Source organism: Rhinolophus ferrumequinum, chromosome 21, assembly GCF_004115265.2.
Source record: "Rhinolophus ferrumequinum isolate MPI-CBG mRhiFer1 chromosome 21, mRhiFer1_v1.p, whole genome shotgun sequence".
Lineage (NCBI taxonomy): Eukaryota > Metazoa > Chordata > Mammalia > Chiroptera > Rhinolophidae > Rhinolophus > Rhinolophus ferrumequinum.
This window is the reverse complement of record NC_046304.1, coordinates 28,863,822-28,886,362: the sequence shown is the minus strand read 5'-3', so window position 1 is coordinate 28,886,362 and position 22,541 is coordinate 28,863,822. Positions and strand designations below refer to the sequence as shown.

At 40.0% G+C, this 22,541-nt stretch overlaps 1 protein-coding gene across 1 annotated transcript in view; it reads left to right on the top strand.

Annotated features, from left to right (window-relative positions):
• Positions 1-22,541, top strand: part of ANKFN1 (ankyrin repeat and fibronectin type III domain containing 1) — a 287,775-nt gene that overhangs the window by 195,487 nt on the left and 69,747 nt on the right.

The window sequence follows — 22,541 nt, the reverse complement described above, 5'->3', positions numbered from 1 at the left end:
GCTAAGCACATCCACTGAGCTTTGTATTTTAATGACTATATTTTTCGGTTGTTCAGTTTGCATTTAGTTTTTCTGTATACCTTCCGTTTTTTTGCTAAGCCTTTCTATTACTTAGCTTAGGCTTTTTATTTTTTCATTTGTTCCAGGCAAGTTTGTAATTGCCTCTTGAAATATTTCTTTTCACAGATACTGAATTCTAATATCTCTGTTACCCTGATGTTGGCATTTATTGATTGTGTTCTTTCATTCCTTTTGAGGTCATCCTGGTTCTTGCTTTTATGAATGATTTTCAATTGAAAGTTGAACATTTTCATATTATTTTAGGAGACCCAGGGTATTTCTTCAACCTTTGGTTTGAATCAGCTTTCTCTGATATCACTCCAGTGTTTTTCAGTTGTATTTAGCAGGAGGAATAGGAAAAATATGTCTATTCCATCTTCCTGTAAATTCTAGTTCTCTCTGGGTGAGATTTTAAGGTTATTGCAATCCCGCTGCTTCCTTGGAATCTCATAGGATGGAGAGGCAAATTGTCAGTTGCAAATTTTTAAAAAAAAAAAATTTGAAAGCATTTATCTTTTCATGTTTTTAAGTAACACAATCTCATGACTTCCTCCTATTCTCCTGATACTAATCATTTTTAATTACTGTAGTCAAACCCAGTCTGAAGGAGGAGAAGCTTTCGTTTTTGTATCAATTAACCATGTCCATAGAATCCACTATGCTGATCTTTTAGGAGCTGGTGACCTTTGTAACCAGGAAGGGCGCCAATACTTTGGATGACATCATAGTTTAGTTCTCTCTTTATTTTCCACCTGGCATAAATATTTTTGAAGTAGGTAACAGAAATGAAAGCTTTCACTAATCCAATAATCTAACCTTGATATCTGTGAACCCCTCTTGTGTTTCTTTTTCACAAAATCTGAGTTGAATGTCATTTTTGAAAATAAAGAATCTGATTGCTCTCTTCCTGCACCACAAAGATAATACGAAAGAGTATCCCTGCTGGATCCATATAAAAGCTTTCATCATTTTCACAGGTGTCTTTATCCTAGTCTACAAGTGATTTGTACCTCTGTTAATTCATAATAGGAACCCAGGTTTAACTAGAATGTCTCAAAGAAAACAAATGGAGGAAATATGGTTTGCAAACACACATAGGGAAATAAAACTCCTTTAACATATGTGATAATTTTCAGAAAGAGACCCAGGTTATTATGATGATCCAACTAATTGATCAATATAAGGAATTTAAATGTGTAGTTGTTGATACTTAATAAAAAATATGCTTTTAGAAGGTTCATATTGAAAATAATTGCAATAATTGCAGTCACTGAAGAAAGCATCTAGACATTTTGTTGAGCTCTGAGATCCAGTCTAATTTAACTTCTGATATAGAGCTAAAATGATCTATAGTAAATACAGTTTAAAATTCTTTGTAAAAGTGTTCTAAATTATTTTCTATCTTACTTTTAGTCCCCTGATACTTCAGCAGTTGTGAGCTGGGAGTGGTTGGATTTCCCTTGGTTCAAGCCTATGTTTTAGAAGCCATAATCAAATATTAAGAATCTATTCATCATAAGTAAGCTCTGACCCACTATTGTGGAACAATAAAAACCTGAATATGTTTTAACATAAATGGAGGTCTACTATGCTTTCAGTCATAAAAATGGATCCACAGTTACTTCAATAATATGTAACTTAAAATAAAAATAACTGAGAGTATAATAACCAGTAAGCAGGAGAAAAGCTGGGCCAGTTTTGAGAGTTGAAGCCCCAAACAAAAGACTATCCATGTTCTTTGCCCTGATGCATCTCCTTGTTAGAACTGGGAATCTATTAGAATTCTCCCAAGTCCATGTTGTTTTCTTTCTCCAAGGAGTAGGGTTTAATATAGTTTTGTCCGTGCAGAAGGAAGAGCACTTCCTACAGGTTTTCATCTTTCCTACATGACTGTTTCATCAAATCAAAATATACCCCTGTACTCTGCTTGCTTTGTTAGTTAAAGAGAGGGAATCTAATAAATTGTATTTGAGTGGTTTTCAATTGGATAGTTCTAACTAGAATAGAAAGAGTTTGCCAAAGCTTTCCCGGGATTTCCAAGTAAATTCATTTGATCATCATTAAATAGTTTCTAAAGGTATCCTTTTAAATGATTGCTACCTTTCTTTTCTGATAATTTTATTCTTCCATGTTTAAACAGTCGAATCTATTTGACACTGTGGTGGTAAATTCTTTGTTATTTGGTAAGGAATTAACAAAGCTAAAGAATGTGTTTGTGTTGATTTGATGTTCTTTGAGATCAGAGGATAAAGATTTGGTCTTGTGGATATTTTGCTCTATTGTCTAATGTAATTCGGGAAAATCAAAACCCAGTAAAAGTTAACAAAAGAATTGGTTTTGCTTTTTTTATATACTGGTCTTAAGAGGTGACACTTTGTTTTAAAATATTAAGAGTAAAACAGAGTGGTAAAAAGGGTCAAATAAAAACATTATACTTTTTAAAACTATTTTATATTGTTAGAAAATATACAAAATCGATTTTAGGAAAGAGTTTTACTTACAATGGTGATTAGGTGAGATCTAAAAAGCAAGAATAAAATCGTAAAACACTAAGCGCCATGTAAAATGTGTATAATAAATAGTAAAAGAAAACCCCAGGATTCTGGAAATTAATAACCAAAGAAAAGCAGAAATCATCTGGCCCAACCTATTCTTTTAAAACTGAGGAAACTGAGACCCAGACAGGTGAAGGGACTTGTTCAAGGTCACAAAACTATTTGGCAGAGCCAAGATAAAAATCCTAGATTCCTGCTCCCAATTCACTATTATTTCTCTGGTTTCATATCTCTTCCCAAGTAAAAAACACCAGAAACCACAGAGAGACTGAAGCCTAGGCTAGCAACTTCAGGGGTTAATGCACCTAGCCCATAATCTGAGCAATTTGTAGAACTGAGGTGAGATTTCTTGAGTTTGCAGAAGTTGAGAATTCTCAACAAGAGGAGCTTGTTCCGCTCTGATCTCCCTGGGATTAGAGTAACATGCTGAGGGCTCTTAGACCCTTGCCACTTCTGCTGACATCAGAGGTTCACACCTCAGCCCTCAGATCCCTGCATTTCTAACTGAGGTGGATCATGGGAACCAACAATCAGTGCATGGCCACAGCCCACTGGCCCTCTCTCTCCAGGACTCTGGTCATGATTTTAAGAAACATAACTTTAAGAGTCTGATTTTGCTTTTTATGTGGGTTCCCTTTAAGCATAACCAGATTTATGTGGTGATGACTACAAGGGTCCATATTCCTTAACATGCAGACAATCTTTTCACAACCTGGCTCCAACATACCCTTCCAGGTTTATGTCTCACCACGTGTCATCTTACAGTCTAAGGCTAAAACCACAGAGCGTTTATCTTGCTTTGGACTCAACATATAATCTCAGGCTTTCATGCTCATGCATGTGTTGTTCCCTCAGTATGGCATGCCCTCTCTCACCTTCTACCAACACCTAGACTGAATAGATAGATGGCTGGATGGATGAATACATGGAAGGAAAATGAATGAGGAAATGAATACACTATAATCTGAAGAGTACTGGAAAAACCTGCTATCTTAAAGTAGCTCCAGCTCCCTTTCAAAGAATTAAAATTAAGCCCATACTATTTGAGGAGTCTCAGCTTCCCTGCTGGACCACACTGGTGTTGTGATGATCAACTATGAGGTATATTGCAAATAGTTTAAATGATGATGATGATACTGAAGTTGGAGTCGTGAGGTTATCAAAAAATTCCTGTTTGTAATCTTAGGGGAACTCAAGGTTATCTATATAATATTACTCTTGCTGACTTGCATTCCGATACACTTCTCTGAATGTGAAAGAGGTGAAATTATACCTGGGGTTCAGGGAATTGTGCATGGCCCTGGATTCATCAATGGAAACATATGCATGTATGCAGCAAATACGGGAAACCATAACTCATTATGTTTGCAGTAAAGGAAACAAGCTTGGAAATGCTGTAGTAGAGATTAAAATCCTATGGTGCATCTTCTGACTTCCTCGCTTAACATGAAAATACCTTGGGAGAAAACAAATAATGAATTAACTTAAATACACAAATGTAAATAGTCTCAGGGCATGTCTTTATGCAATTAGCCATTATTCACACTCTGATGTAAATTATCATTGGAAATGTCTTTAATTTTTAAGTAGAAGTTTAACTTCCTCTGTGACAGCTGGGTTCAGTGTTTTGATAATGGAAGATGTCAGGGAGGTAATTTTAGAAGCTTGGCACGGTGGTGCAAGAAAGTGACCTCCTTTAGAGGAATGGGGTGACTGAGTGAGGAACATGTAGACCCTGTTCTGTGTGGAGGCCAGAACCGGGGAGAGAGAGAGACCCAGGAAAAGGGAGTTAGCTGGTCCCAAGGACAACTCTTAACTGCTTCACAATCTTCATCCACTGATTCACTTGATGCACTTTCAGTGAATATGGAACAACCCCAAGAAAAAGGAACTCGGGTTCTAGAACATTGGTTCCAAACCACTATTCTCCCTTTGACTAGCTCGTGGCCACAATGGCACTGCCTGCCCAGGAAAAACACAGAACAAAATAGATCGAAGAATGTATTTATGCACAAAGCCAGTATCTTTTATGTACAATTTAAGGACTGGCAGACACACTCTGAAGCCAAGCCTTAGATTTTATAGAGATCCATGAACTCTGGGTTAAGGACCCTGTGATCAGTGAATATTTGCAGGTCCTTCCAAAGTTTGTCAGGTATTTTTCATGTCATTATGTCATTTAACAACCCAATTAGCCAGTTACCCTCTCATTTTACTCATGAGGAAACAGAATGTCAGCCTGGTTTGTCAGAGTGTATTTTCTATTTTTATCTATATGGAAAATACCTGGAAGTAGAGTCAAAAACTGGTGTCAGTGGTTGCCTCTGGGAAAGAAGCTAAGGGGCAATATAACCTTTTCCAAAAGTGTTTGTATATTTTCTGCATGTGATGTCACTTTTTTTTTAATGAAAGTTATCAGATCTGCTACTTTTAGACCAATATTTTTATCTCTTTCAATGGATGAAATAATGAGTGCACTGAGAAAAATCAGATATTTCCAATGTTGTCTGAAAAATGCAACCTTTTCATACAAATTCATATATCACTTATAAATCATTTATCTCATAATACTAGTCAGATAATTTATGAGTAAATTATAAATTTTAAAAGTAAGTTTCTTTGCAGCATCTTAAGATAGCATCTTGCTAATATATGATGCTTATGTTTGTAACAATTAAATGTTTTATTGGGTCTCCTTGGCTTTTTATTTGCAAATTAGTTTTCAGTAGAATTATTGGACTGTGCAGTTTTATGCCAGATTTTTTGATACAGTAAATACTAAAATAAATAACTTTCACCTTTTCATTCTCCAGTTCCAGACGGCATTTAGCCAAACCTCCTTGCCCCAATATACAGACACATTCCCAACTATTTCTTCTTTTGATATGCTACTAAAATTTTTAGATAACTAAATAATCAGTATCTAATGTTTGTAAATGCTTTTTAAAAATCAAAACCCTGAAGCCTGAGATGTTCATTACTTTTCTATTTTGAGGCTTAAAGAAATAAAAAATGGTAAGGACATTTGTAAGCAGGGAGGATACTGAACACCTTGATGTGAGACCCTACCGTGCAAAATAATTTGAAATCAATCATTGGGTGGTGACCATTGAGTGCTGGCAACACTCAATTTCAACCATGACCCAACTCCAGTAGGTTTTTTAGTTTCTGTTAAAAATGAAAGAATATATTCCATAAAGGGGACAGCCAAAGCAATGTAATTATTTTCAGTTTCTGCCTGGACTCGAGCTTTTGCTTTCGTTGACTGCTGAAGCTCGATGGCAGGTCTGGAGATGCAAAGGTGAACTTCAAAGAGAGTCCTCCACCAGGTTTTCCACAACGAGAGAGACCATGTTCGGGTCTAGAACTGCAGTCAGCCAGGTTCCCCGAGTCCAGGCCCTGTCCCAGGAGGGTGAAAGCGACAGTGAGTCCATGCTGCAGAGCTCTCTGGGGTCTGCTGTCAGCACAGCCGCAGTCAGATATGTGTCTCAAGCATTTGTCAACACCATCCAGCTATTACTCTGAGGGGATTCATTTTTGTGACTGGGTTGAAGTAAGATTTGAAAAAAAAAAAAATTGTGTAGAAAGGTCACTCTTCTCAGGTATGCCAGACCTTCATGGGAATTCTAAGTTATCTGTGCACAGTGTTGGTGGTGAATGAGCTGGGCAGACCACCCCCAAATATTGTAAATCATAGGCTCTACAGAAAACAAAGAAGTTTTGGGCCATGTGTCACAAAGGCAGGTGGTACCTGTAGGAATTGAAGCCGGGAACTGTACAGCTGAATTGTGATACCCACACCTACTAGCCGTCAGGAAGTCACTGAAACACTAAGATCAGCTCCCTTACTTGAAATATAAGAGTAAGAACTAACCTAGCAGAGCTAGTGAGATTTAAATGCCTGCCATGACTCTCATGACACCAACACTGGTCATCAAATTAAAACATGACTGATCATGTCATTCTTCTGCTCAGAAACCTTCACTGGCTCCCACATGATAAAAACTAACCCTCAACATTGCATTCAAGGACTTTCACGTGTCAGCCCCCATATCCTGCTTTCCTTTGCTGCAAAGCATCCCTCCTTTCCCTTACTATGCCCAACTCTTTCAGCAGTCAACGAAAGCAAAATAATTACATTGCTTTGGCTGTCCCCTTGATGGAATAGGTTCTTTCATTTTTAATAGAAACTAAAAAACCTACTGGAGTTGGGTCATGGTTGAAATTGAGTGTTGCCAGCACTCAGTGGTCACCACCCAATAATTGATTTCAAATTATTTTGCACGGTAGGGTCTCACATCAAGGTGTTCAGTCTCCTCCCTGCTTACAAATGTCCTTACCATTTTTTATTTCTTTAAGCCTCAAAATAGAAAAGTAATGAACATCTCAGGCTTCAGGGTTTTGATTTCTAAAAAGATTTACAAGCATTAGATACTGATTATTTAGTTGGTCCTTGGAACTTCAACAACACTCTGTTCACCTGCCTGCTATAGGGAGCGTCACATCTTCCTGTAATTGCCTGTATTCTTATCCACCTGCCTGCTGGCCTGTGAGCCTGAGGGCAAAGATGATGTCTTATTTGTGTTTACATCCCTGTCACCCAGCACTGTGCCTTCCCATCTTAAAGATGCTCAAAAAGGTGTCGGCTCTTGTGTGGAAATGTGAATACATGAAGGTGTTTTGAAACTGGAAAGTCTCGTTAAAATGTGGTAATTATTATCGTTGAAAGTGAAGAACCTGAAACAATAAGGAGAATTTGGTACCAGAGTTTTTCACTTAAAAGAATGGGTCTCACAACCCTTTTAAATCTAGATGCTACATGTTTTTCCAGGACCCTGCAGGGAAGTGAGTGGGTGTACCAGGGGGTGAGTCACTTAGGGTTACAAGGCATAACACCCCACCGTTCATTGTGGGACAGAGCTGGTCCATGGAACTGTACCTTCATCAATGGCTATTGAAGATTCAGAAGGACTGCTTCTCAGACTGTCTCAAAATCAAAACTTATAAACCTGTGTACCTCTATGATTCCTTCTCTGCAGCTACTGTTTTCCTCACCTTTCAGTACATGCTTCAGTGTCATTTAACCATGAGGGAAAGAGGCTCTGGATGTCGAGCCCAGACAGACCTGGGGTGGAAACCTGACCCTCCCATTCATTCCCAGTGTGTGGCTGTGGACAGCACACTCAGTCTTGCAGAGCCTGTGACCTTACTTCTAAAAATGGGGAAAAATGCATAACAGCGTTGTTGTGAAAATCAAATGAGAAAAATGTGGAAGAAGGTACTGCAAGCTAAAAATGTTATGAAATTGTAAGATGTTGTTCCCGTGATGCAGACACGAGTACTAGCCACAGTCTTGCCTTCCTTTGTTACTTCTTCCCCGTTTCTCTCTCGCTGGGATTCCTTGCAGAGGAACCACGGTATGAATGTCCATCTGACTGGGCCTGGGTCTGCTTTGGCATACAGCGTTTGCCCCAATCCCTAATAAGGCTGATCTACTTTCTTCTCCGCAAAGGGAGAACATTCGTGGGGGAAATAACACTTTCAGCAGCCCCCGCCCCTGTGGTGACAGGGCATTTCTTTGATCTCTTGCCACTATCTGAGTGTTGTTTTGAAAGTTACTTAAGGATGAAAGCATCCCCCCAAAAACCTACTGTCAAGGGGATTTCAGCTCACCTCAAATCCAACCAACTCTGAGGTTTTGCATGTGTAAAATCGAGATGGCGACAGCTACATAAATATTAAATGAGCAATGAGATGTCAATGTTTTTATTACTGTTTGCAATTGAACTTGGAGTAAAGCTGAGACCAGTTACATACACCTGGAGAGAGAGCATGGTTTTTGATATGACCACGATATTTGATTTGGAAATTTTTAAGTATACAGTGTTGCTAATAGCTCTTAGTTTAAAAAAAGAAAAAGAAAACGTAGTGGAACTCCGGTATTTACCGTTTCCTATGAGAACTTGAGATGCCAAATAGTTGGGTTTACATTTTTTAAAAATGTCTCACAAATGCTTCAGTGAACAGGAAAAGCTGTCTCTTGGTGAATAACAGGAAGTCGGGTCGTTTCCTCCTCCCCACAAAGGGTGAAGATAATGCCCACCCTGAGCTGGTATCCCACCTCACATGGGCCGTGTGACTAACGTCTCCTGGTCTGCCTGGCGACAGCTTTACCCCTCTCCAGTTTCTCTCCCACAAGTTACAAGAGTGATCTTTCTAAAATGAAGACCTGACCATATAATAGCCTGATCTTTGAAGAGCTCCAAAGTGCCTTTAAAATAATGTTGATACTTGTTCGCATGACACCAAGCTCCTGCCTCCTTGTTGAATCTCATCTGTGACTAAAGTCACACTTCCATCCCACCTCACCTTTTCTCCTGTCCGCATCATCGCCTTGCAATTCCCTGACCACACCATGAGTCTGGCCCTTTGCATGAGCCTCTGTCTGGAATGCCTTTGCCTGCTCTCTTCCCTTGGCAGACCTACCCATCCTTCAGTACTCTGCCAAGAGCTGGCTTGTCCAGAAAGCAATCCGTAACCACCTTCTCCCCAGACAGTTCAGGGCGCCCCGACTCGGAGCCTGCCTCTATCATAGCACTCAGCATATTGCATTATAACCTTGTATTAACTTGTCTCTCTCCCTCATTAGACTGTAATTGTCTTGAGGGCTCCATCAGGCTTTATTCGTATTTGTATCCCAGCACTTAACAGCATCTGGTCCCTAGTAGTCATAAGTGAAAAGTCTGATAAATCAATCAGCCAATCAGCCCTAGATTTAAATTTGGATTTGATTTTTTTTATTCCAAATATACCAGCAGCTATCTGGGGGTTGGATATTGAACCAAGAAATACAAAATTCAATAAATTCAACTATATTGATTGAGAACCTATTATGTGTATTTCCCTCCAATAAGTCCACGTAATTCTTTTTCTTACTGTCTATGGGCCAAGTACTTTACTCCTAAGATTTAAATATTGTCAAAGACTTTCCTGCTCTACCTTGTTACCTTAGAAGAGATAAAAGACTTCAAAATCTGAAGAGCTCCTTTCCTCTATCCTTCCCGTAGTGGGTGACCTCTTTTGAATGTTTGCAAAATAGCAGCCTGATCCTTCCTTTTTAATGTGAATTGACGAAGTCTTCTTAATGAAGTGAATTACTGTATTCATTCACTTAAGACATCTTTATTGGACACCTACTATGTGCCAGTTACTCCCATGGATCAAGATAAATGGCATGAGTTAATCTCCCAGTTTAAACAGATGAGCTGGAAAATATTCAGCATTATACATTGTAGATTCAAATGTGTTTTGTGAATGTTGTAAATATAGAGACCTCACATATAAGTAGAAATGTAGATACTGAAGGCAACAAACAAAACAGAGATAACTACAGCACTGTCCCAAGAAAAGTGATCAGGCCCTTCCATTAACACCAGCTGGGATATACGTTGTACACTGTGATGTGTAACCTTTTATGGGGACCTGGGGAAAAAATACATATGTGTTGTTTACCGTATGAGGGCTTTCTTGGATCACCTGAAGCCCTTTTGGGATTCCTGGACCCCAGACAGAGAACCCCCCTGTATGATCATATTGAGGTTTGTGCCCTCACACCAGTCTGTCTGATCATCCCCACAGAAGCAGGACCTGAGCGTGGGAGCAGAAGACAGGGTTCTTTGTTTCCCTGGGAATCTCTAGAAGGCTTCTTCGTGCCTTGACGGGAAAAATCTAAAGATTGGATTTTTCAGGATCAATAAGGCACCTTGTTGAGTAATTTACAATAGAATGTGAAAGCAAATACAGAAGGGACGCACCCCAAATAGCACATTCCCCTTGGTGAGACACAGAGAGGGGAGAACTATGGCTGGCTGCTCCCAAGGTGGTCTGACCCTTCCTTCCTTCCTCCCTTCCTTCTTCCCTTCCTTCCTCCCTGCCCTTCTTTCTTAACTATGTTTGTATGTATATTCTCCCACAAAGTCCTTTGGATCCTGGGGAACCACTCCTGCTTTGGAGCTGTTTTTTTCCCCAGGTTGTCCATCCTATCTCTCATCTCAGCTTAAGTGTCTTTAGCTGGAGGAGAGAGAAACAGGTGGGAAAAAAATAGATAAGGGCCTTATTCAGGACTGGGAAGGTCTCAGAGTAGGCTCTTGTGGGGGAGAAGAAGGAAGACTTAGCACCAGTGAGGTTACATAACATGAACTAGGCTCAAATTATGGGCCAGCAATTTACACAAGTCTTCTGTGACTATTTACATTGCTGTATATATACATAAAATTATTATTGTTTTAATCAGTCCCTATTTTGGCCACCACAGCCCCACGTAGCTGACATGAAAATATAAAACACCTTCATGAGACTCACAGCCCCCAGCATCAGTACAATCCCGTTCTGCTCGGGGGTCATTGCCCCCAACTCTCTCTCTCTCCCTTTTGAAATCACAGAATTGGAGACAGCTCTGGTCCTCAGCAAAGGGGACAGAGGTGCCAACCAGGAGCCCCTCTCTTAGGTTCCCTCAGTAGAAATCAAATATTGTAAATACTTTCTACGAGCTTTTCACAGTTGGAGCTTTCTGTAGCTTCAAAGACCCAACATAGCTACTAGTCCATTTATCGCTTTCTCCCCATAGGGGCTTGGGAGGCAGACAAAACAGAAAGGGGTCCAAATCCAGGTTCCGCCTTGATAAACTGTGTGGCCTCAGGCTAGTTATTTAAAAGTTTTGAGTCTCAGTTTCCTCATCTATAACATCAGGAAAATATTACCTACTCTATGGGATTGTTATGAGAATGAAGTGAACTATATAGAAGTAAAGCACAGTGCCCCAATAAATATTAACAGATATTTTCTTAGGGTCTTCCAAAGATCACTAAGCATCAGCTTCCTATAAACCATTATCTGTTTTCTTTTTTAATTCAGGATTTTCTTTTTACCTTTTATTTTTTATAATACTTTACATATGCTATATGTTGAAGGGTAATCTATAACCTTTTAAAAAAAAATTGAAGCAATTTTCTTACCTTTGCCATTCGTTCTTTCACTTTATCAGAAAGCACCTGGCTTAACTCTGCATCAACTAGAAAACCCCTTTATTGGGGCACTTGGGGTGCCCATAGTGCCACTGTTCTCTGAGGAAGATGCTGAATCCATGGTCCCTCCTCAAAATGTACTCTCACACAATGGAGTGTAGCTGAGGTGAAAAAGATGCTGTGCACGTTATTATTTCCTGGGGTCCAGCAGACAGTCAGTGTCCCAGGAGGAAGAGGAAGTGACTGGCAGTATATTCATTCAGCAGCTATTTTTGGAACTGTCCCACCATGTGAGGCATGATGTTGGCCAACTCTGGGGGATGCAAACTAGAGTCAGACTCAGTGTCTGCCCTGAAGAGTTTTATGGGGAAGATAAACAGATTTATTTGGATGCCCACAATGTGCAGGTCCTTTTTGAGGCCCTGGGAATGCAGTGGAGAAAACAACAGACGAGCTCATGGAGCTCACATTTTCTTCGGTAGACAGGGAAACTAATAAATAAACAAGACAATTTCAGATAATGATAAATGCTGAAAATAAAATAATAGGGTAATGTATTAGAGCAAGAGGAAGGATGAGCTTGGTAGAAATAACTTGGTAAGCCAGAGAAACAGAAAGTGCAGATTAAGCAAAATGTGTAGACTACTAGGCTGGGAGGTTGCAAAGATGGAAGCCAGATCGTGTCTCCTTGTAAACCAGAGGTCTACAAACTCCTTCTATAAAGGGCCAGATAGGAAATATTTTAGACTTTCTGGGCCATATGGCCTCTATTGCAACTGTTCTGTTCTGCCATTGAGACAATATATAAAAGAATGAGTGGGGTTGTATTCCAGTAAAATTTATTTATGGACACTGAAATTTGAATTTCATATAATTTTGACATTACAAAAAAATTTTTTTTTTCAACGTAGAAACCGTTCTTAGCACACATAAGCTGTACATAAACAGGGGGTAGGCTGGATTTAGGCTGCAGGTCTAAGTTTGCCAACTCTTTTTGTAGACTATATTAAGGAGTTTGGAGGGTTCAGCGAAGGAAAGCATTGTGATATCTTTTATGCTTTAAAGAGATTGTTCTGGCTTCAGTAGATTGGTGGAGGTATGAACAGAGTCAGAGAGACTAGTTCAGCTCTGAAACTATTGCGGGAGTACCAATGTGAAACAATGGTAGCTTGGATGAGAATGATGATAACGGAGTTTTAGAAAAAATTAAAAGTACGACTTCTGGCTCTTCTTCAAAGTCAAAATGACCATGAAAGGTAAATGTTTTGAATTGATTCACAACGGGAAGGCAGCCACAACCGTGCAACTAAAGATACTCACGAAAGAGGACTCCCAGAGCTGCTTCAGAAAGTGGCAAGAACGATGGGATAAGTGTGTTTGAAGCAAGGGGGAGTATTTTGAGGGGGATTAATGGCAATGTGTCTTTTACTGTAACAATTTTTTTTTATTTAAACATTTACTGTATTGTTTGATCACACCTCGTATACTATAGCCTATGCTAGCTGTTAAGGAATGTATATACAGTCACTGTCCTTGTAAAGCTTATAGGATTAAAGAGATAATTCACGAATCGGTAATTATTGTGCTACTAAGGAACAGTATTTGGTGCTCCAAGAGATATGACAGAGACTTCATATTCTCCTGGGATCAGAGAAGACTTATGTGCAGAAGTGACATTTACATGGATTGCTGAGGGAAAAGGAAGGGATAATTAACAGAATGCAAAGAAGAAGGAGAAACAGCATTTCTGGCAAAATGTCCAGTATGTGTGAGAGCAGAAGGAGCCTGACCTGTTCAAGGTCTAAAAGCCAGAGAGAGAAAGAGGACAAGTGGGCACAATGAAGCTGAAGCGGGAAGATGGAAAAGGCCTGGATCATTCAGGGCCTGGGAGGCCCGGATAAGGATGGAGGGTTGAGGATGTTATCCCAGGCTCAGTAAGAAGCTAGAGGGGAGTGTGGCCTTTAATTTCCAGTTCTACCACTTTTTACACTGGTAGAATTACTGAATGAACGACTTAGCCTATCTTGCGGGAATAGTGTGAGAAACAAATGGGGAAATTATCTGTAAAGGACCTGGTCGATTTCTATTGTTAGTTTTCATTCCCTGGAGCACAGGCAGTAGTAGGAAACAAGGCTCCGAAATTAGGTTAAATAACTAGCTCAGGACTCCTGATTTTGTAGATCACAGGGAGCAAAATGGAGCTATGAGGATCGTCCCCCACCTATCAACGTTCACAAATAAGTCAGACCCACTCAATCTGAGCTGCTCCTTCATACTTCTAGAGAGTATGCTGGGTGGCCAAAGATCAATATGGCATGGGTCCTGTCCTCAAGGAGTTTCATTCGTTCAAGTTATATGGAGGAAAATTGTATGTTAAAAATGGGTGTAGTAGGAGAATGAAAGAAAAGCCCAATAGATAGAGTGCCTTTCTCTGAATGAAGGCTTGTCATCTGGCTGGAAAGTTGGACTGTTTTTGCGTTTGCCCCTGTGACTGGTTATGTTAATTCTATTAGGACCCAACAGGATTCAGAAAGCTGTGAATTGGCCACATATCTTGGACCTTGTGTATATAAAGCAGACAGCTGTTCTTGTGCTTCCCTGCTTGGTATCCTTTAGAAATGTAAAATAGCTTCCATAACTCTCTCCCTGTGGGCAAGAAGGGCATCAGTCTGCTGGAAACAAAACAAAACACAAATCTCAGCATCCCAGGAAGCTTTGCCAGGAGAAGAGCTCTTACCCCACGGAAGAGGTGTCACATGCTGCTTATTCTTGTGGTGGGGCCAGAGTTCCAGCCTTCGGATCTCTAATTGTCGCTCTGTCTGAGTCCCTGCTATTGTTCAGCTTTACCCATTGCAGCTTTTAAAAAGCGTGTTCTTCTCTAATGAACAAAAAAAATATTATCTGGACAGTTTCTCTTAAAAAGTAGTCTAAAACAAGTGAAAATCCATCTGGACATATTATCACTCAAGGATATGGCAGTGTTCCAAGGAAAAAGAATAATTAAGAAGTTTGTCTGAATTAATGACTGAAGTCCCTGTTTTCAGTCCAGAGTGTCCTAAAAGTACCCGTTCATAAAGCCCAGATAATCATGGAATTAAATATAATAACGGTGTATAATAATAAAATATAGTAAAGGATGTAATCATAACAAAGCCCCGATAATCCTGTGTGGGCGTGGGGCTCTCTCAGACCATCAGGAGCGCGTGCCATACATACAGTCAGCACTCAGGGTTCTAGTGCAGCCCCTGACTCTGCCATCCTTGCTGTAGTCAAGTCCGCAGATTCCCACCCTGCAGGCTGTGTGCTGTGCCAGGTTCTGGGCCAGCCCTGGCTTAGGTAGAAAGAACTGACTGATGCAAGGAGCCTGGGCACCTGTGCTACCGAGTGCCTGGGGCCTGGCCACTGGGCAGACCTCCCAGATGCTGAGGGCTTGCTAACTGATTCCCTCACTGTGCTGTTCCTGCCTCCTGAAGGGGTTCATATACCTCATTCTCGTGGCCTGAGAAATCTACGCTGCTGGTCAGGATACACCCACCCTTGGAGTTCACCTGAGCAGTCACCAAGCATTGATCCAGGGGTGTGGTGGTAAATGTTTAACAAGTGGCTCTCTGGGGAACAAAAGACCTGTATATATGTACACACACACACACACACACACACACACACACACACCTTTTCTAAATTTTCCTCATAGAAAGGATATATAGCACACAATTTACAATAGTTATAAAATATATAATACTCTTTTTTTGTAAATTCCTTATAGCCTATCAATTCTCTCAAAACGCTTTTGTTTATTTTTATAAAACTCGACTCTGTAGCCAACCAATAGCTGCAAATAATGGATGAGAGTAGTTCCCATGTAAGTGTTGTTTGATATTTTCATTTACTTTAAGGAAGTAAAACAAAAATGAAACAACAAAGACTTATGTTGGAACTTCACTCATTTGTCAGTGACATTCTTTGTTGAACCGAGTAATAGTTTTTTGAGTCCTAGAAGACTATTTCCTCAATTTTCTGTTCTACTCACAATGTAACGGCCACAGAAACTTCTAACTTTAATCTGCATTATTGACATTTTCTCCGTCACTTTTTTAAGTCTAGACCAGGGGTCAGCAAATTTCTCCTGTAAAGGGTCAGATAGTAAATACATTAGGCTTTGTGGGCTATATATAGTCTCTGTCACATATTCTTTGTTGTTGTGTGTGTTTATGTGTGTGTGTGTGTGTGTTTTTTTAATAATCCTTTAACAATGTAAAAACTAAAACCATCCTTAGTTCATGGGCCATACAAAACCAGATCTTAGGCCAGATTTGGCTTATGGAACTGTACTTTGCCAATGCCTGGTCTAGCCAGTCCACAAAACGAAAAATCAAGCCCCGGTTTATAGTAGTTGCTGATTTCTATGGTGTAAGTATTCCCACCATGGCCAATTTCAAGCTCCCAACACGGCATCACTAGACAGATTGGGAAGAGATGTGCAGTAGGAGACCGTTATATACTATTTCCGCCATATAGATACAGTAGGTATCAATAACATCAAGAGCATAATTAAAAATAAAATGCAGTAGAAATAGGGAGTGATGAGTTTTGAGTGTTTACTGTTTTTGTCTTTAATATAATTGATTTAGCTTTAAGTTTATACAACTTAGTTTTTAATGATGGCTGTGTTAACCATCAACTTGCAAAGTTCCTGAAATTTTAACTTTCAGCTCTTGCAAGCCACCATGGGTCAACTCCAGCATCCTGTCGCATTTATCTCATCTAAATGTAGACTAGGGGCCAGCTCTGACTTTCTCCATCTCCCTGTTTGTGCTGCCCCTAAAAGCTGCCCTGTCATACCATCTGGTCTCAGATGTGACATAAGAAGTGGGTTTTGTACTCTACTTTGTGATAAGTCTGGTACCTTCCCAACTCTTAGTTTAATGTTCTAGGAAAACCAGTAGGTAAATCTACTCAGGAAAGATGTCCTATAAATGTTTTTTTAAAAAGTGATTTCTATATGACCTGGGGCTTGGGGATTACTTGTGCTTCCAGTTATCTCCACCAGTGCAGATTACTCAGACTTTCTCATCCCCAAACTGCACATTACTGAAGGAAGTTTTGTCTGAAGGCTCTCCTGGTGAAGTGACCAGATAAGCACATGAGCGGTGAAGCTCCATGAATCTCATTGGAGACGTTAGGCTGGCAGCAACCGGGCCTCTGGAGACTGGTGTTCATTCAACCGACATTTTATGCTAGGCTTGGAAAGAGAGAAAGCTCTATTAGTAGTAGTAAGAATCATAAAAATGATCAACCTTTCACTTAGAAAGCCAACGGGATCAAGAGGAAGAAAAATTTTAGGAAAGAGCCATACAGGGTGAACTATTAGGAGGGAAATAAAGAAGCAAGTGGGTGAGACTCTGAAGCTGACTTTTTCTGTGGTTACTTGTATGCTTATGTACTTTTCACAAACCTGACTGTTTAGACATCCCTGCTTCCTGTCTGTATCTATGTGTCACCCTATTGTATGGCAGGCAAAACTAAAGCAGTATACAGTGTATGCATATAGGCACTTAGTCTTTGTGTGGATCGCAGAACCTGACAATAAATAAATGAATACAGCCTTCCAATTCTAACTTTTCTTTTAATATTCTAGAAGTAGTGGGTGCAGGAAGGCTCTACTAGTGTCCAAAAAAAAAAAAAATTAAAAAGCCTTTTGCTCTTAATTTAAATCATTGTTTTTCTAGGGAAATTTAATTTGGGAAAAAAAATGTTTTTCTAATTAACTAGAAGACTGTGTGCTATGCAAACAATAAAGATTCTTGTTTGAATGTAATGCATGCCCCTGCTCCTAGGACTACCAAGGGAATTGAAAATAAAAAATGCAAGCGGCTCCGACCTCGTGTTTTGCCAGAGCTCAACAGAATTCCCAGATCCAGAGTTTTCACGTCAGTTCCCAATTTAAAACCCACAAGTGTCGAGCGGGTTCATGCTTCAGCAAGACACATCTTCTCATCTCTAGAAAGGACTGTATTTGATCCCTCTCTGGGTTTCTCGGCACGTCCCTCTCTCCCTCTTTCTTCCTCTTGTGCTATGGTTGGCCCGAAAGGTTAGAAACTGCACAATTAGATGGATCAGGGGAAGATTTCCTAATGCACTGCTGCTGGGCTGGGCAGTCTAGCCAAATTCCGTTCATTAGCTAAGGCGCCGGGGTGAGTGTGGCCAGTAAGAATGCTGTTTTGGTTCCATAGAAGTGCTGATAGGGAATAGGAAATAAACTTTTATTTTTTTGGTTCCTGAGGAGACAGTACAGGCAAGTGAAGAGTTGGGGATGCTGGAAATCTGGAAGCCAGGAGTTAGTCTCCATCTCCACCACTTACTGGGCAGCCCAAGAAATGTCTGTTCTCTTTTTACTACACTTTTTTTCTATTCTGACACTGTTTTATTATTCTTTATGTACTAGCATCAGCTTTGCGTCTGACTTAGGTTTTAACATTCCAAAGTCAAGAATCAAGCGTTCAATTCACCCCACATTTACTGAGCCATCTATACTGGGCGAGGTGCTATGATAGGAGCTTTGGAAACTGGTATTGATCCGACATGGTCCTTGCCCCCAAAGAGCATATAAACTTTACAGAGTCTTAAAAAATAAATATAAAGCAATGTAAAAGATGTTAAAGTTGCTATGGGAAAATTGGCAAAGGAGCTTCTCTTTGGAAACCCAGAGAAAGCTACCGATGAGAAAGGACCTTGAACCAGGCCTGTTTGAATGAAAAGGAAGAAGATTTGAGAGCAGAAAACGGTGTACCAAAAGAGAAAACAGCATGAGCAACGGATCTGAGGTCAGGTGACTGGTGAGACTGGAGTGGAGGGTTTGGATGGGGGCTCGGCAAGAGGCCCGGGGGTAAGTTTCACAGTGTGCTCTCATGACGTGTACACAAGATTAAAACAACTCTGGGCTTGGAGGCATCAGACTTTAGGAAGAACCTGGACAGTAGCATGTTTAGGTGGTTGTTGTTGTTGTTGTAAGTGAGTAGACATTGTTGCAATGCTATTTCTTTCTGGCTTTACTTTTGCATAGTCTTCACCTCTCCTAAAGCTGGTCTGAAACTTGGAAGTGTTACCAGTTAAAGCAGGATGTATGAAATCACACAGTCACAACACGAGGCTGGGAATTTACCTGCACTTTAGACTAAGTTCTCTGCTTGTGCATCTCCACATTTCCAGTCATGAATTTTCTACCTTACTCACTGATGCTGTGACATTTTTCCTCACGTTATAGACTTCAGGTGACAAGGTCAGACTTTCAGGAGTTCTTTTTCTTCTTATGCTTTCAGCCTTTGGTTTAGATGGCTGCCGTCAGGAAAATGGTGGTGTTGAAGTAGAACTTTCCTGCCCCAATGACTACATTTCTAAAGCTTAGACTAAAATGAAATATTTGTTAAAGTAACAAAGAGCCACATTTAAAATATTCATAGTTATTTGATATAAATATAGTGAATCACAGTTTGAGCCGGAGCCAAATTTTCAGAAATACTAACACCTACGTTTTGTCTGGTACCTTTCTTGCTCATGTTCAACTGCTATGAGCCATTGCATGATTAAACCCTGCTTGTGTTTCCCAGACCTAAGTAGAAACAGTTGCCCTGATCTTTATCTTAAAATTATAAGTCTTATATAGTTTTAAACTTCATATACATGGCTCCAGCCCTTCAGGGATTTAGAGTAGGCTTAAATGTGATTTTCTCATGGCTTTAATATTAAGTCTTTAAACTATCTACATATAACTTTCCAGAGAGACCATGCTAACTTGCCTTCTTAGAATTCCCAGTTGGCTCTCAAAGTGATTGCTGCTCACTCTGTTTCCCTCTCTATTTCTTTACATGGCCAGAAGCTCCTTTTTATATGTCAAAAGAGTCCACCAACCCAGGGAAGTACATAGAGGGAAAAGACTACTTATTGCCCCGAATAGATTGGCCATTCCAACAAGGAGAATTTTTTTTCCTTCTATGTGAATCTTCTCTTTCCCTAGTCCCTTCCCTCTTTGAAATCCAGATGTGTTAAAAGATCTAATTAGATGTAAATGCTTAAAACATTCTATTAACTCCCAAAGCAGGACCACACCTCCTTACAAACCTGCTTCTGTGTTTTTTGTTTTGTTTTTCAAGAAGCCAGGCCCTCTTTTCCACCTGAAACATGCCTTGGAAAACATATTTCAACAGAACAAACAGGAACAGCTTTGACTCAAAAATAAATTGTTTCTTCACAAATTTTAAAGATTGTATCTTTGAGCAACTTTTCATTAATCACTTACCAAATAATCTGGTATTATTCCCACTAACCCCTAGCTCTTCCTTTTGGGACGTCACCCTGAATGCTTAGCCTGGAACCAGAAGCTCTTGATTCTCATCCTTGAGCTTGGAGCCTCACCACATCAGTCAATCATGCAAGTCTCAATGGAACCAATGATATTTTTGTTTCCCGAACTTGCTTCTATTCTTTGCTCTTTCTAGATGTCTTTGCACATTTGCTACTGATTTTCATTTTATTTTGTTTGTGATAATTCCCTCAATGATTGCTTTTTTTCTTTAGCTAGACTCATATGCAACATTATTCTCTGATTACAAATCCTCTCCAATTTTACTTTCGGAGACTTGACTTCTTCAAGAACTAGTAGCTCATAATAAGCTGAACAAAACATTTTGGAAAGCGATTCTTTGCATACATAACATATATATTAAATATATGTGTGTGTGTGTGTATGTGTATATATATTTCAGAAAATGTATATATAAGGAGGTATAGACCTGATCTGAGAGTTAACATATAACCTTTATCATTTGATTCTAACTGGATTTTACAATATGCCTGAGAGCATCAAAGTGTGGGAGACTAGAGAAGATTCACATGGAAGAACGCTATCTCCATGTTGGAAAAACCAGTCTATTCTGTGTGTGTAAGACACATCTTCTAGTCTATTCTGTGTGTGTAAGAGAAAGAGACACATACAATCAAGCATAATATGTATGAAATAAATCTTGTTGTTAGATGAATAAAGGGCTGTGGGAGCACAGAAACAGGTGTTTAATTATTCCTGAAGAATTTAGAGTTGGCTTTGCTAGGTCTTAAAGGATTAGTAAGGTTTCACCAAGCAAAGGTTGGAAGATGAGCAGAAGACACAGAGGCAGAAAAGCACACACGGCAATCAGGTAACAGGGCTGTTTATAACAAGGACTTTGCTTTGGGAAATGGCAGAAGATAAGGATAGTAGAGTAAGGCTGGGACCAGATTATAAAGGTCCTTGAATGCATTGTTAAGATCTCGTTGTATTTTGAAAGCAATGTGAAAAAATTTTACGTGGAGAAATGAAATCATTAGATGTGCATTTTTAAACTACAGTTCAGACTGTAGTAAGAGGATTGTATATAAGGATGAAATGAACAGAAAAATCAATTAGGAGAGTTGATCACTTGATCTGTCAGGCCTGTAAAAAGTTGATTGTAGAGTTGATGCTCCCAATTATAAAGACCTGCTCTAGGGTAATTTCAGGGTGGGGGGAGAGGGAAACTTGTGGGAGACATGTTGAAAGTAGAACCGACTGGGGTTAGTAATTGACTGAGTGTAAGAAATTGGGGGAAGAGAGGAGGCAAGGATGTGCTAGGATTTGGGTTGGGTAATTGGACCTGTGGCAATGCCGGGAGCTGAAAACTGAGAAAACAAGAGGAGAAACATATTTTGGCAAGGAGAAGTACTTAGGGGATACTCAAGTGGAGTAGAGGTTTACAGGAGGAAGTTAGAGCTCCAAAAAGAGGTTACACCCATAATTACAATTCAAAGAGCCATCGTTGGAGGTATGAACGTGGATAAGTCACTACCTAGAGCAAGCAGGTGGAGTGAAAAAAGGGCCAGTCCCCCAGTGAGCGTCACATCCAAGGAAGAAAGAAAGGAGGAACCAGGCAGAGCCTGGAAAGAGAGTCGAGAGGTAGGAGAAGCACAAGAGAGGGTACAGCTCAAACCAAGGGGAAAGGAGGAAAGCCACAGTGGCAAGGTATCCTGAGAAGAGGCTGTTGAAGATGATCAGAGTCCTGGGAATTTCAGGAAGCAACTTTGAGAGGGTGAGGAGAGAAAGTTGGGTTCCCAGGAGAATAACAAAGCGAGGCAGAGAGATTGAGTGACACTAAGGGAGCAGCAGGGTTGAGGGCAGGCGTGACTTCATTTTGCAGTATTTCAATGTCCTAGAGAATATAATTTAAACATAAGGCCTATAGCTTGTCATCATGAGGTTGAGAAACACGCACACCTTGTCTTTCAATGTGTCTTAAGCTCCTGCCTCACTTAGGATTGCCTTAAATCTCACCATGTGTCAACTGTCACTTAAGACTTTTTACCGATGATGCAACATTTGGCTTTCCTAATCATGGTGTTTTCAACCAATGGAAAATGTTATGAAAGAACATTGTCTCACAGGAAGATGGGGTGTTAGAATTTGGGTGTTAGATTTAACCGTGAATGAACACCCACCTTGGGGATGTCAACTGTGGAGGGAGCCTTAAAGAGGTCAGCCACAAATCCCAAATCCTCGGGCTGAAGAGAAGTCAGTGAAAAGGCCTGGGAGATGACGTTAGGAAGGAGAAGGGGGGCCAGGGAGCAGCAAACGAGACACTAAAAGAACAGAATGTTTCCAGAAGGAGAAGGTGTCAAATTATGCAGAAGAAAATGAAAGGAGGCTTCTTTATTTGAGATGAGAAGTTCACTCGGACCGTGAAGTGGCACTTTCAGTAGAATGGTGAAGCAGAAAGCAGACTTGGGGAATGAACAGAAGGTAATGTCCTGATGAACCCTTCAGTTCTCACGCACAATAAATAACTTATCTTCTGTATACAATGAACTTCTACGTATAATGTACCTGAGCATGTGTGTG